General features: G+C 42.4%; 1 long non-coding RNA gene across 1 annotated transcript in view; it reads right to left on the minus strand.

The window, feature by feature from the left end:
- The window catches only part of LOC130544111 (uncharacterized), a 78,688-nt gene that overhangs the window by 12,262 nt on the left and 51,824 nt on the right, over positions 1–14,602 (minus strand). The window contains exons 3-4 of the long non-coding RNA XR_008960096.1: positions 3,967–4,222; positions 63–200 (exon numbers count right to left, since the gene is read on the minus strand). This is a non-coding gene — a long non-coding RNA (uncharacterized LOC130544111). The remainder of the gene's footprint in view (positions 1–62; positions 201–3,966; positions 4,223–14,602) is intronic.

Here is a 14,602-nt window from a genome sequence, read left to right on the forward strand (position 1 = left end):
ACAGGTCGGCCAACAAAAGGACTTGCTGGAGCCATTATCACACGCGGTGCAGGATAACTTACTGCGGGTTTTGTTGTTTTTTAGCTGCCCCTGCTTATGACCTTCCCATCATGTTTCCCTCTTTGATGTGCATTTTCCGGCGTGGATAGACTCTGGATATCTTCACATTACCTCCCCATTAATCAAAAGATTACGGAGGCCTGAAGATAAACACAGTAATGACATACATCAGCCCTTATACAGTTAAAGCCATAGCAAGCCATAAGGATGGGTTTACCAGTATTGCTGTGCTGGTTCGAACTCCGAGTGAGTCAAAAGAACTTGAATTCAAACTGTATGTTAATTATACTGGAATTTAAAAAATAAATACTTTTTTTAAAAAAAGAACAGGGATTCAGGAAACTTCACAGCAAATATCTTGCGCAGCACTGTACAATAGAAATACGATGCAAGTCACAAATGTGAGCTACATGTGTGATTTTTTAAAAAGTTTATTTATTTAAGCAATCTCTATACCAAATGTGGGGCTCAAACTCATGACCAGAAGATCAAGAGTCCCATGTTCTTCTGACTGAGCCAGCTAGGCATCCCTACACGTGTGATTTTAAATACTAGTAGCTACTTTAAAAAGAGTTAAAAGAAACAGGTCAAATAAATCTTAATATATTTGCTCTAATATATCCAAAATACAATATTCATCAGTATGAAAATTATGAGATATTTCACATTTCGTTTTCTTTTTCATACCAAGTCTTTGACATCTTGCATGTATTTACACTTCTAGCACATTTCCAATTGGATTACCAACATTTTGGGTGCTCAGTAGCCACATGTGGCTAGCGATCAGCATACTGGACAGTGCAGTTTCTTCGATTTCTGCCATTTGAGGTCAAATGTTCTGAATAGTTACTGTGCTAAATCTCCAGAGCCATTTAATGGATCTATTGACAATCTAGAATCTAATCTAGATAAAACATGCAGGAGTACTACAAAACAATTGGCTCCATATATTTTAGCAATTCCTTGAAGAAATTCCATAATACAATGTGTGGAATACATCCTATCAGCTGTTACTAAATGTTATCACAGAGCTCCAGAAAATTGGAATGACTGTGAGGTTTTCCCATTTGAATTATGGCAGTTAAGCCAGTGTAGAAACCGGCAGGAAATCTCAGTGAGTTGGGCAGTTGGGGCAAACTGGGTCCACCAAATCTCTGAATCCTCAGGGGTTCAAACGCACGTTCACATACACTGTCCAAAGTCCCAGCCCAGCTCTTCCTGATCTTGGGGGATAATGAAACCTCGAACTGATAAAACGAACATTGTTTTCTAGTAGGGGTAGCCTTTTCTTAAGGTCAGGTCATTAAAAATCAGTTCCTTATTTACAAAGCAGTGGAAGGAAGGCTGGCATTGAAAGTCTGTTTAAAAAGATGAGGGACTTAAAGGTCCCACCGTGGAAGGCAGGTCTTTGAAGGCCACTTGTTTTTACCTGATACCATTCAACATATCCTAAATGTCCACTCTTTGCAGACCTGTGCACATATATTTCACTTGCAGCACAATTTTGCGAATTGTGCACACACACAAAAGGTGGAAGCTTTAATAAATTGAATTAATTTTTTAAAGCCAGCTTTTGGTTTTATTGAGGCTTTATTAACTTTTTTATACCACTTTTTATTGTTTTGGGGGCAGAGAGGCAACACTCAGACCCCACTTCAAGAAAGGACTAACCGAGGGTGCCTGGGTGGCTCAGTCGGTTAAGCGTCTACCTTCAGCTCAGGTCATGATCTCAGGGTCCTGGGATGGAGCCCCACATCGGGCTCCCCGCTCAGTGGGAAGCCTGGTCCTCCCTCTCCCACTCCCCCTGCTTGTGTTCCCTTTCTCGCTCTCTCTGTCAAATAAATAAATAAAATATTTTTTAAAAAATCAGGTTAAAAAAAAAGAAAAGGAAAGGAAAAGAAAGGACTAACCGTCCAGCTGCAAAGAGTGCTGGCAGCTGTTAGGACCTTCAGAGTCCACCTGGTTTGGAGCTGAGGGCCACACTGCTCTTGGGACGCCCATGGCTAATGACTGGGCAAGGTGGAAGGACTGGGGCATAGCCTTTCAGCCCAATGAGGGATCCTTCAAACAGGTCATCTTTGCTATGCAGCTCCCCAGTGAGCTGGCAGAGCCTTGGTCGGGTCTGCATTGCCGACAACATGCCCTGCGTCTTCTGCTTCACAGACGTTCCTCCTCAATAGACCTTCTGGATCCTTTCCTCCTCAGCACCTGTTTTCCAGGGAACGCAACCTGTGAAAATTTTCTGTTTCACTGATATTTTGAGATTTATCTTTATTAATTCCATTTATGTTTTCTCTTAATTTTGCAGCTTTGCCACTGTGTTCTTAGTAGATTCGTTTCCATATTTTCCAGTTTTTTCTTTGTTAATACTAAAAGCATTTAAATGGGGTATCACAGACTGGTGGACTTCATGTCCCTGCTAAGTCTCCACAGGCCCCACCTCTACTTTTATATCTAGCCACTTCCTATATCTCCATCACCTACCTAGACTTTTGTGATTCCTGATTTAAAGCTGTGAATTTTCTTCTTTTTTTTTTAAGATTCCATTTATTTATTTATTTGAGAGCGAGAGTGAGAGAAGACAAGTAGGGGGAGCAGCAGAGGGAGCCTGATGTGGGGGCTCCAACCCGGGACCCTGAGATCATGACCTGAGCTAAAGGCAGATGCTCAACTGACTGAGCCACCCAGGAGCCCCAGAGCTGTACATTTTCTTCTAAATCAAGTTTTAGGTGATCCCATAGAATTTGGTATATCCACATTTTGTTACTTCCTAAAATTTTTATGAGTTCCGTTTTTATTTTCTTTTTAATCTAGGATTAAATTGATGTTCCTCAGTTTCTAACTAGTAAAGATATTTTGACCATCTTTTATTATTTATTTCAATTTCACTGGATTATAATGAGAAAATGCAGCCTCTAAAATCTCTCTCAAGGGTGCTGAGCTGGCTCAGTTGGTAGACCATACGACTCTTGATCTCAAGGTTTTGAGTCCAAGCCCCATGTTGGGTATAGAGCTTACTCAAAAAAAAGAAATTCTCAGGGCACCTGGGTGGCTCAGTCATTAAGCATCTGCCTTCGGCTCAGGACCTGATCCCAGGGTCCTGGGACTGAGCCCCACATCGGGCTCCCTGCTCCGCTGGGAGCCTGCTTCTTCCTCTCCCATTCCCCCTGCTTGTGTTCCCTCTCTCGCTGGCTGTCTCTCTCTCTCTCTGTCAAATAAATAAATAAATAATCTTTAAAAAAAAAAAGAAATTCTCTTCTCTTAAATTTATCAAGTTTTTCCTCTGTGATGAAGCACACAGTTAACGGACACTAGAAAATAATTTACATTTCTAGGTACATATGGATATATATATACAGTCATACATTGAGCTTTTTGTTTATATTAATCAAATCATCTGTTTTGTTTTTTAAAGCTTTTATTTATTTACATATTTATTTAGCAAGCACAAACAGGGGTGGGGGGCAGAGGGAGAGAGAGAATCCCAAGCCGACTCCTCGCTGCACGTGGAGCCCAACAGGGGGCTCAATCCCATGACCCTGAGATCATGACCTGAGCAAAAACCAAGAGTTGGTTGCTCAACAGACTGAGCCATCCAGGTGTCCCCCAAATCATCTGTTTTCTAGCTTATTTTTTGTGTACTTGATCAGTTAAGTTTTGAGGGAGGTATATTATAATCTCCCATTATAGTTGTGGTTTTTATCAAAATCTCCTTGGTGTTTCTAAGACTTTTGCTTTAAATCTTAAGCTGCTATAACAATTCAGTACATAAAGGTTTATGGCTCATCCTTTCATTAAAGATTGAACAATTTATGCCCCTTTTTGTATTGTTTATTGCTTTTAATCTTGAATTCCACCTTTAAAAAAATAAAACTTAGCTTAAACAACACACATTTATGATCTCACCACTTCTACGGGTCAAGAATGGCATGGCCTAACTGAGTCATCTACTTCACAATCTCTCATAGGATTTCCATCAAGGTGTCCACTCAGGGTCTCTCATAGGCTGCCATCGAAGTATCAGCTGGGGCTGTATGCAGTCTTATCTCAAGGCTCAGCTGGGACAGGATCCATGTTCAAGTTCAGTCACATGGTTTTTGGCAGGATTCAGTTCCTTGCTGGCTGTTGGACTGAGGTCCTCAGTTTTTTGCCAGATGGCTCTCTACATCAGAGTACAAGAACAGCCAGAGAGGGAATGTAAGCAGAACAGAAGCCACAGTTTTTCATAACCTAATTATGAAAGTGACATCCCATCATTTTTGCCATAGTCTGTGATAAGCAAGTCACTAGGACCAATACACACACAAGAGGGAATTACATAGGGAGTGAATACCAGGAGGTGAAGATTATTGGGAGCCATTTTGGAAGCAGCCTGTCATGGCCTAGTATAGGATTGTCAGCCAGCAGTTCTCTACTCCCAACATTCTATAGATGGTATTCCAGTGTTTTCCAGCTTTCTGTGTCATATATTAAAACTCTAATCCTGGGGCACCTGGGTGGCTCAGTCAGTTAAGCATCTGCCTTCAGCTCAGGTCATGATCTCAGGGTCCTGGGATCAAGCCCCCACACCAGGCTCCCAGCTCAGTGGGTATCTGCTTCTCCCTCTGCCCCCCAACCCCAACTCATGCTCCCTCACTTACACTCTCACACTCTCTCTCTCAAATAAATAAATAAAATCTTTTTTAAAAAGCCGGTCTTATTTTTTTAAAAAAACCCTCTAATCCTGGTTTATTTTCCTTTGTAAGAGTGTCAGTCAGAGTTCAACCCAGAAAATAGAAACAGCTCTGAGTATTTAAAATAGAGGGAGGGGCGCCTGGGTTGCTCAGTTAAGCATCTGACTCTTGATTTCGGCTCAGGTCATGATTTCGGCTCAGGTCCTGGGATCAAGCCCCCTATGTTGGGTTCTGCGCTCAGCGGGGAGTCTACTTTGGGATTCTCTCTCCCCCTCTCGCTTTGCCCCTCTACCTGCTTGTACTCTCTCTGTGTGTCTCTCAAATAAATAAATAAATCTTTACAAAAATACAAAATAAAATAAAATAGAGGGAATATACGGGGCACCTGGCTGGCTCAGTTGGAAGAGCATGCGACTCTTGATCTTGGGGTCATGAGTTCAGCCCCATGTTGGGTGTAGAGATCACTAAATAAATAAATAAATAAATAAATAAATAAATAAAATAAAGGGAATATAAAAATATAGGGAATGGATTACACAGATAATGGAAGAATTGATAAACCAAACAGGGGACAATAAGGGACAGCCCAGAGATTAAGAATGGCAGGGAGCAACTATGGCCCCTAGGCTGGGGAGGGTCAAAGGCAGGAAGTGGTTCTACTGGAGCCCAGGGGCCAGGGTCACCCAGTGTAAACCTGTCTGGTAGGAGTTGGGGCCACAGAGGAGCTGTAATCACTACTAGAGATGCTATCTGAGGCAGAGTGGGAGGTGAAGAAATACTCTGGCTTCTCGGTACTCCTTGCTTCCAACCATCCACGAATACTTCCTATTGTCCAAATCAGTTAGAAGCCGAATATGTTCAGGGGCGCCTGGGTGGCACAGCGGTTAAGCGTCTGCCTTCGGCTCAGGGTGTGATCTCAGCGTTATGGGATCGAGCCCCACATCAGGCTCCTCCGCTATGAGCCTGCTTCTTCCTCTCCCACTCCCCCTGCTTGTGTTCCCTCTCTCGCTGGCTGTCTCTATCTCTGTCAAATAAATAAATAAAATCTTTAATTAAAAAAAAAAAAGAAGCCGAATATGTTCTTTCTGCTTGGAAGCTTGCAAGATTTTTGTACTGGATTTTTAAATTCTAAAATCATACTTTCTGGTTCTGCAGTCTTTTTTGTGCTCCAATTCCACATCCTTGGGAGTTCTCATTACTTCTTGTTATAGTTTATTATTTAACAAACATGTATACGACCGGAACTGTTCTAAACATTTTACAAATATTAATTTAATTATTTAATAATTCTCTTCTGACTCTTCCTTTCTACATTAATGGGAGCCACCTGTCTAATTGTTCAAGTTAGTCTTCCTCCCTCTAGTTAATCATTTTCCTTAAATGGGTTATTTCTCTTTGCCTTCTTGTGATTTTGACTCCTTAGCAATTAGGTCAGACAATTAACATCTCCCGAGCAGTGGTAAACCAATGAATGGTAGAAGGTTAAGTAGTTTTTGTTTTTGTGGGTCAGAAATAAACTAGATGAAGAGCCATTATGCCTTTGTGAGGCACAGGGAGGAAGCCCCTCTGTCCCATGTCTCCCTGAATACAACTGGAAATCTCTTCCAACCGTAGGAATTCAGACCAACAAAATAGTTTTCCTGGAGGTCCACCATGGTCAGCTGAATCAGGCTGCTGTAAGACCTCAGGAAAGCAGGTAGGCAGGCCCAGGCTTCATACAACAGGGTGAACTTTCTCAGAGAACCACAAAATCACTGTCATTATCCCAGGTTTCCAACAGATCTGCCCTGTCCTCTTCCACTATCCCTTGACTCTCACCCAGCTTTAAGGGGATAGAACAGTCTCAGCCAACCGAAAGAGTAACTCCAGAGACAAGATCTCCTATTTGAAGTGTCCTACACTGGGCAAAAATGGTCAGGCACTAGCACCCCTGCCATGCTTACTCATTAGCTGGAGGCTGCCCAAGAAGAGCATGACCTTGGCTTGAATCTGTTCTTCATCCCCACTAGAGGATCCTAAAAGAAATACGGCCTTAGATGCAGCTTCCAGGCTCCATCACCTTGCCTACACTGGCTGTTGGGTTATTCTCAAGCAGAACTGAGTAGAAAGAGTGTGCTAGGGACATTTGTTCAAGGTGCCATCTTCCCAGAAATTGAGAATAAACCTTTAACAACCACTAAAAAACCCTCAAAAATATAGAGAATGAATTGATTTTACTATGATGTATGTATTTGTGGCTCTCTTTATGTTTATCCTACTTGAGATCCATTGAGCTTCATGAATGTGTACAATAAGTTAATCATCAATCAAATACTTTTCAGTTAGTTCATTTCAAACAACTTGTTTAACTTAATTTTAAAACTAATTAGTGCTTGATGAAATAAAACTCATACAGAAGCATATAAAGTAAAAAATAAAATTGTGCCCACCCTTAACTTCCCCTAAATTCCTAGTAATTACCATAAACAACAGCTTGATATGTATCTTTCCAAATTTTTTTCAGTGTACATTTAGATCTATGGCTATATAATTGATTTTCTGAACATTTTTAATTTGGGGGATTGTAAATACAAAAAAGCTTTGTCCCAGGGCACCTGGGTGGCTCAGTCGGTTAAGCGTCTGCCTTTGGCTCAGGTCGTGATCCCAGGGTCCTGGGATCAAGCCCCACTTCAAGCTCCCTGCTCAGCAGGGAGTCTGCTTCTCCCTCTCCCTCTGCCTGCTGCTCCCTCTGCTTGTGGGTGTTCTCTCTGTCAAATAAATAAAATCTTTAAAAAAAAAAAAAAAAAGCTTTGCCTCGAACCATTCTGCTCAAACAGTATCTTTTCCCATCCCAGGTCAGGCCTGACCTCTATCGCTCTTTCATTCTCCTTCCCCTTGCTCAGCTGGTTCTGGGTCCCCTAGGGTAAGGGGCGGTGGGGGGTTAGAGGAAAGGAGCCAAGTGCTTTGTTTCTGTTGTTTTGTTTTCCTTTTTTTAAAAAAAGATTTTATTTATTTGTCAGAGAGAGAGAGAGAGAGCACAGGCAGGGGGAGCAGCAAGCAGAGAGAGAAGGAGGCTCCCCACTGAGCAAGGAGCATGATCCAGGACTCGATCCCAGGACCCTGGGATCATGATCTGAGCTGAAGGTAGCCGCTTAACTGACTAAGCCACCCAGGCATTCCCAAGTGTTTTGTTTTTGATGTTTTGTTTTTGTTTTTATTTTACTTATCTGGCCTCTTTTGTAGCTCTCTCCTGCCTATTATAGGCTGGCCTTGATGTCCTCGGTGTGGCAGATACTCCTAATGCTTGCTTTTGGGGAGGTAGAGGTTAGGAAGACACATACATAGATTCTTCAGAGATGCCAAAAAATCTCCACATTGCACAGTTCCCCAGTTTGAACACTGGGCTCTCTTGCTGATTTACTTGCAACCTTCCTTCAGTTCCTATCCCTGATAGTATACCTCATGGCCTCTTACTACTGGGGACCCCTCACCTCAACAGGTTGCCTGCTGAAAGCAGGATAACTTCGCAACAGCTGGAGTCCAGCTTCATTTGGAGGCGCCTACTTGTTGCTTGGGAGACTCAACGATCCTCACCATGCCTACCGGTGCGAGAACAAGCTCCCCCACTTCTGCCTTCTCTCCTTACCCTGCTGTCATAGGTTATTTTATTCCACGGGCAGCATTCTCGGGGGCAGAAGTCAGAATCATTCCCTATGTTCACAGGTGCCCTCAAATTCCAGGAGGCAAGTGTCAAGTTCTCAAAAATTCTTTCACCACCCTCCACTCTGGTGGCGCTCCCAGGTAGTCCCCTGTGGCAGGCTCTCCCTTCAAGAAAGAATTTGCCAGTTAGCTGCAAGGAGTGAAGGTAGCTGACAGCCTCCAGCTGTAGCACCTTCAGGATCCACTGCAGTGTTTTAACCAAGATGCTCTTTCTGGGCATCCTCCAGCCAATGACAACTGAGCATGGCAGGGGTACGAGGACCCGTCCATTTTCTGCCCGATATGGGATTCCTCTAACGGGCAATCTCTGCTCCAAAGTTCACCACTGGGCTGGCTGAAACTTTGTCAGCTCTGCATTGTTGTTTCAGGTTCTTTCTGCCGAATCGTACTTTCTGCCCCCTTTGAAGATGTCATAGCTGCATCGCCATCTGCACGCTCTCCCTGCTCAGTTGTGCACCTCCCCTCCCGCCATTTCTTTTCACAGGTGTGAAATGTGTATCATCGTCTGAAGTTTTCCTTATCCAATTCTCCTTCCCTCTCTTGACGTCTCCCAGGAGTTTACCTACTCCGTAAGCTTCTGACACTCTTAACTCACTCTTAGCATCTGCTTCCCTGAGGACCCAAAGTTCTGCAGCTCAACAGCCACCCTCGCTTTGAGGGGTTCTCTTGGATCCCCCACATTTGAACAGGAAAACCACAGCATTCATCACCTTAGTCTGTCAACTCCTGAATCTGATGTCTGGTTTGTGTATCAACGAATTCGCCTCCGATTTCTGGTCTTCTCTTCGTATGGACTTAGTGAGGTGGTAAGGATGATGGCTGAAGAAGCAATTCCATATTGTTGTGAGTGCTGGAGGGGGTGCCTGGCTGGTCCTTGGTCCATTCTTTAGAAAGTGGACCTCACACTGTGGGGCTGGTGTGGGCCACGGACTGGTGGCTGATTCTGGACTGGGTGCCCTACACCAAGGGCAAGTTTACGGATGATGAAACTGACCCTCTTCATACCCCTCTGGTGTCCACTGGTGCTGCTCTCCTTCCATGCTAGTTCCTGCCGTGCCTGGACCAGCCCACGCCCTCAGGATGCACCTCAAGGAAATTGACAGCATGACTTAGGACTCTGTTTCTGAAAATAGCTTTCATGTTTGAATGCACAGAGCATTAAACCTTGCTCTGAAACCTGCAGGAGGAGGAGAAGGAGGAGGAAGTGGACCTCAGCTTTGAGCATTAGCAAAATTCCAAAACAGGACAATTCTCATTCGAATTTTACATGCACACACACATGTTATATGCACACAGATATGTTTATATATAATGTTGTTTATAATACTGAACTCATGCTATTTATTTTTACACTTGCTTTTAAAAATCCATACAATATATAGACTGTCCAACACCAAGAATGAACCCTAAGGTAAACTATGAACTTTGGGTGATAATGATGTGTCAACATAGGTTCATCAATTGTAACAAATATACCACTATGTTATACGATGTCAATTGTGTGTGTGGGGGGGGGGGAGGTTGTGCATGTGTGGGGACCGGGAGTATTTGAGAATGCTCTGTACTTTCTGCTCAATTTTACTGTAAACCTAAAACTGCTCTAAAAATAAAGTTTATTAATTTAAAAGAAGGTTTAAAATGTGACAATAGCAACTTACCTAATTCTTTTCACTGTTATGTAGAATTCTACTACATGGGTTACTACGATTTATTTAACCAGTCCCCTATATTGAAGGGTTTTTCATCAATTTTTCATCTTTGCAAATAATTCCACAATGATCAATACTATATATCCAGCTTTAAGTATTTCTGCACAATAGATTCACCAAAGTGTAGTGGCTCGGTCAAAGAGTCTGGACCTTTAAAATATCTATAGATACAAAATATTTATAGATATACAAAACGCTTTCCAACAATACTGACCCAGTGTATAATCCCACCACAGTGTTCGGTGGCTGTTTCTCTGCACCCTTGCCAACCCTGGAAATTGTCAATATTTTGAATCTTTACCAATCTGATAGGTCAAATGAAATATTTTGATTTGTATTTCTTTGGTTATTAATGAGGTGGAGTATCTTTCATATATTCATTAACCATTTGTATATTCTCATATCCTTTGTCCATTTTTCTAATGTGTTGTTGGTCTTATTGATTTGTAAGAGTTCTTTTTTGTAATAAGTAAAGTCTTGTCTGTCCTATGTGTTGCAAATATATCTTATCAATTTGTTTGGGTTTTTTGAGATTTTATTTTATTTTTTTAAGGATTTTATTTATTTGAGAGAGAGTGAGAGAGAGAACAAGCACGAGACGGGGAAGGGTCTAAGGGAGAAGCAGACTCCCTGCTGAGCGGGGAGCCCGATGAGGGACTCCATCCTGGGATACCAGGATCAGGACCTGAGCCGAAAGCAGTTGCTTAGCCAACTGAGCCACCCAGGCACCCCAATTTGTTTTGTTTTTTTAAGATTTATTTTTTTTCTTTATTTTAGAGAGAGAGCAGGAGAGCAGGGAGAGGGGCAGAGGGAGAGAGAGGGAGAGGGAGAGAATCTCAAGCTGACTCCCCGCTCCCAGGGCTCTACGCAATGACCCTAAGATCAAGACCTGAGCCAAAGTCAGGAGTCAGACACTTAACTGACTGCACCACCCAGGCGCCCCTGGTTTTTTAATCTTTATTTATGGTGTTTTATGCTTTGCAGGTTTTAAAGGTTTTTTTATGTAGTTGAATTTATGTCTTTTTGCTCTTAGAGCTTCTTGGTTTTGTGCCATGCTTACAAAAGCCTCACCCATTTTTTTTCTTATACTATTTTTATGGTTCTATTATATCTTTGGTACATTTCAATGTATTTTGGAATAAGGAATGAGGTAGTACATCATCTTTATTTTTCCAACTGGCTAGCTAGTTTTCCAGACACCTTCACTAGACAATGTTATCTTTTCTCTACTGATTTCAAAATGCTACCTTTATCAAAATCTAAATTGTTGTTTGCACTTGGTTTATTTCTAAACCTTCTGTTCTGCTTCTTTTTTTTAAGTAGGCTCCACACTCAACTTGGGGCTTGAACTCATGACCCTGAGATGAAGAGTTGCACGTTCTACCACCAGCCAGGCACCCCTGTTTCTTACTATTTTAATTACCATATCATACTGTTAAAATTGTAACCTTACAATTGTTTTAATACCTAGTACAGCTAGATTTCCCACTAATTTATTTTTCATAACTTTCCCAGATATTCTTGCATGTTTTTACTTAGACAAATCTTTTTTTTTTCAAAGATTTTATTTATTTATTTGAAAGCAAGAGATAGCAAGAAAGAGCATGAGGAGGGGTGCGGGGGAGAAGCAGGCACCCTGCTGGGATCCTGACCTGAGCCAAAGGCAGATGCTTAACTGACTGAGCCACCTAGGAGCCCCTACTTAGATGAATCTTTAAGATCATTTTTTCAACTATCCCAAAAGTACTATGGGGTTTTAAAATCAGGATTGCTATAGGGGCACCTGGCTGGTTCAGTTGGTAGAGCATGCAACTCTTGATCTCAGGGTTGTAAGTTCAAGCCCCATGTTGGGTGTAGAGATTACTTAAACATAAAATCTTAAAAAAAGAAAATAAAATCAGAATTGCTATAAATTTATAAATCAATTTAGGAGTAATCAATACCCTCACAAAATTCAACCTTTTGATGTCCTCTGGAAAAATTAGTTTCCCTATATAGGTTTTACACAATTTCTTCATTAATACTGTATTTCATGGCACCTATAATGGGCAAGGCACTGTTTAAGATGTTAGACATAAAAAATAAAGTTCCTGTTTTGGTGGAGCTCACAATCTAATGGGAGGAAAAAAAAGAGCATTTAAAAAAACCAAATAAACATTTAATATGACATTGATGACAACTGCTATAAAGAAAATAAAGCTGGGGGCACCTGGGTGGCTCAGTCAGTTAAGAGTCCAACTCTTGATTTTGGCTCAGGTCATGATCTCAGGGTCGTGAGATCAAGCCCTACATTGGGCTCCATGCTCAGCAGGGAGTCTGCTTGAGATTCTCTATCTCTCTCTCCCTCTCCCCCGCCCCCGTCCATGTGTGTGCACGCACATGCTCTCTCTCTCCCAAATAAATAAAACCTGAAAAAAAGAAAGAAAAGAAGCCTGGATCAGAGGATAGAGAATAAAGGGAGAGGAATGCTGTTTTATATAGAGTGGTCAGGGAAGGCCTTTCTGATAGGTGAAACTTGATCGGAAACTTAAAGGAGGTGAACAAAGCAGCCATGTGAATATCAGGGCATTACAGGAAGTAAGTACAAAGCTCTAAGGCTCAAGCATGTTTGGTGTGTTTGAGGAACAGCAAGGAAGCTGGTGTGACTGAAGTGCAGGTGTTAAGATCTGAGTGGTAACTAGGGGCCAGGTTATGTAAGTCCTTACAGGTCATGGGAAGGACTTTGAATTTTATTCTGAGTGGGGTTAAAAGCCACTGGGAGGTTTTATTTTTTATTTTTACTTTAAAAAAAGATTTCTTTATTTATTTTATATAGAGAGAGTGTGTGTGCATGGGGGGGAGGGGCAAAGGGAGAGGGAGAAAAGCAGACTCCCTGCTGAGTGCAGAGGGGGAGCCCAATGCAGGGCTGGATCCCATGACCCTGAGACCACCACCTCAGCAGAAATCAAGTCAGATGCTCAACTGACTGAGCCACCCAGGCGCCCCACCACTGGGAGGTTTAAAAAAAAGAAGTTTCCTGTCTGATTTATTCTTTTAGATATCACTGTCATTTCCATATGGAGAATAGGGGAATAAAAGTGGAAGCAGGGAGACCAGTTACGTCCAGGAGAGAGATGATGGTAGCTTGGGCTAGGGTGGTAGTGGTGAGGGTTTTGTGTGGTCAGAACACAAAGAAGTAAGCCAGGGGCCTCTTCTATCCACAGGCATTTGCCAATCTAGAGGTGCTCCTTAAGGGGGGTAGCAGATGAGACAATGAGTTAGTGACCTGAAGCTACCAGAAATGTAGACCCAAGACCCTGGATAACCTCTTTCTCTCTCTCTCTCTCTCTCTCTGTCACACACACACACACACACACACACACACACACACACACACACAGAGGAAACCGTGGACAGGCAAGCACTGCTTATAGTGGGAACTGGGAACCAAAGAGATGGAGCTCAATTGGAGGTGAGTACCAGCCAAAGTGGGACTCCTAGTGCAACACAGACCCTATTCTGGAGACAGCACTCAGAGGACTGCACTCTGGAAATGGGGACACAAAAAGTCCTCAAGCATCGCTTCCAGACTGCTAATGCCTTCAGGTGAGACACCAGGTGACTGGTGTGAGATTTGAGAGAGGGAAGAAACCCACAGAGGTTTGCGAAGCATGCAGGGATGCTTTTATCCTAAGGGTGTTTGCCTACTCCCAAGATGCATCTGAGAAGCTGAGTTGCTCTTTCAGTAGCCTCATGGAACTAGGCGTACAAGAGTTGGAATCTGGGGTAAACTATTCCCTGCTTTGGGCTTGGAAACTAAAGGATTACACTCTGGGAGTAAGGATGACCCAGAATTAAATCAGTCTTCCTTAAGTCTACATTTCAATTTTGTCATTTAAACAGCTCGGAAAACATCAAGGTTTAAACTTGGATTAAGGTTATCTCATATTCTTAGTACCTCCAGGCACCTGGAGAGGAGCAAACAAATCTTTTCTAGGAAAAGAGAATATCCCAGACTTCAAATTATTTCTATAAACAATTTTCAAATATGACATCCAACACATAAGTAAAGGTAACCAGATCCACAGTGAGAGACAACACTCAATGAGCAAGAACCATCAGAAACGGTAGACAATAGAAACAGACTCATTAGGGTGCTAATACTGAGCAAAGCCTTATTTAAACATTTCTCAAGGAACTAGAAATTAGAAAAGTGATAGTACGGTTTTGAAAACAAACCAACTAGGGGCACCTGGGTGGTTCAGCTCGTTAAACATCTGCCTTCGGCTCAGGTCATGATCCCGGGGTCCAGGGATCGAGCCCCGCATCGGGCTCCTTGCTCAGCGAGGAGTCTGCTTCTCCCTCTCCCTCTGCCGCTCCCCTTGCTGGTGCTCATTGTCTCTCTTTCAAATAAATAAAATCTTAAAAAAAAAAAGAAAAGAAACCAACTAGAAATTATACAAGTGAAAATTATAACCAAAA

The sequence above is a fragment of the Ursus arctos genome, chromosome X (assembly GCF_023065955.2).
Source record: "Ursus arctos isolate Adak ecotype North America chromosome X, UrsArc2.0, whole genome shotgun sequence".
In the NCBI taxonomy this organism is placed as follows: domain Eukaryota; kingdom Metazoa; phylum Chordata; class Mammalia; order Carnivora; family Ursidae; genus Ursus; species Ursus arctos.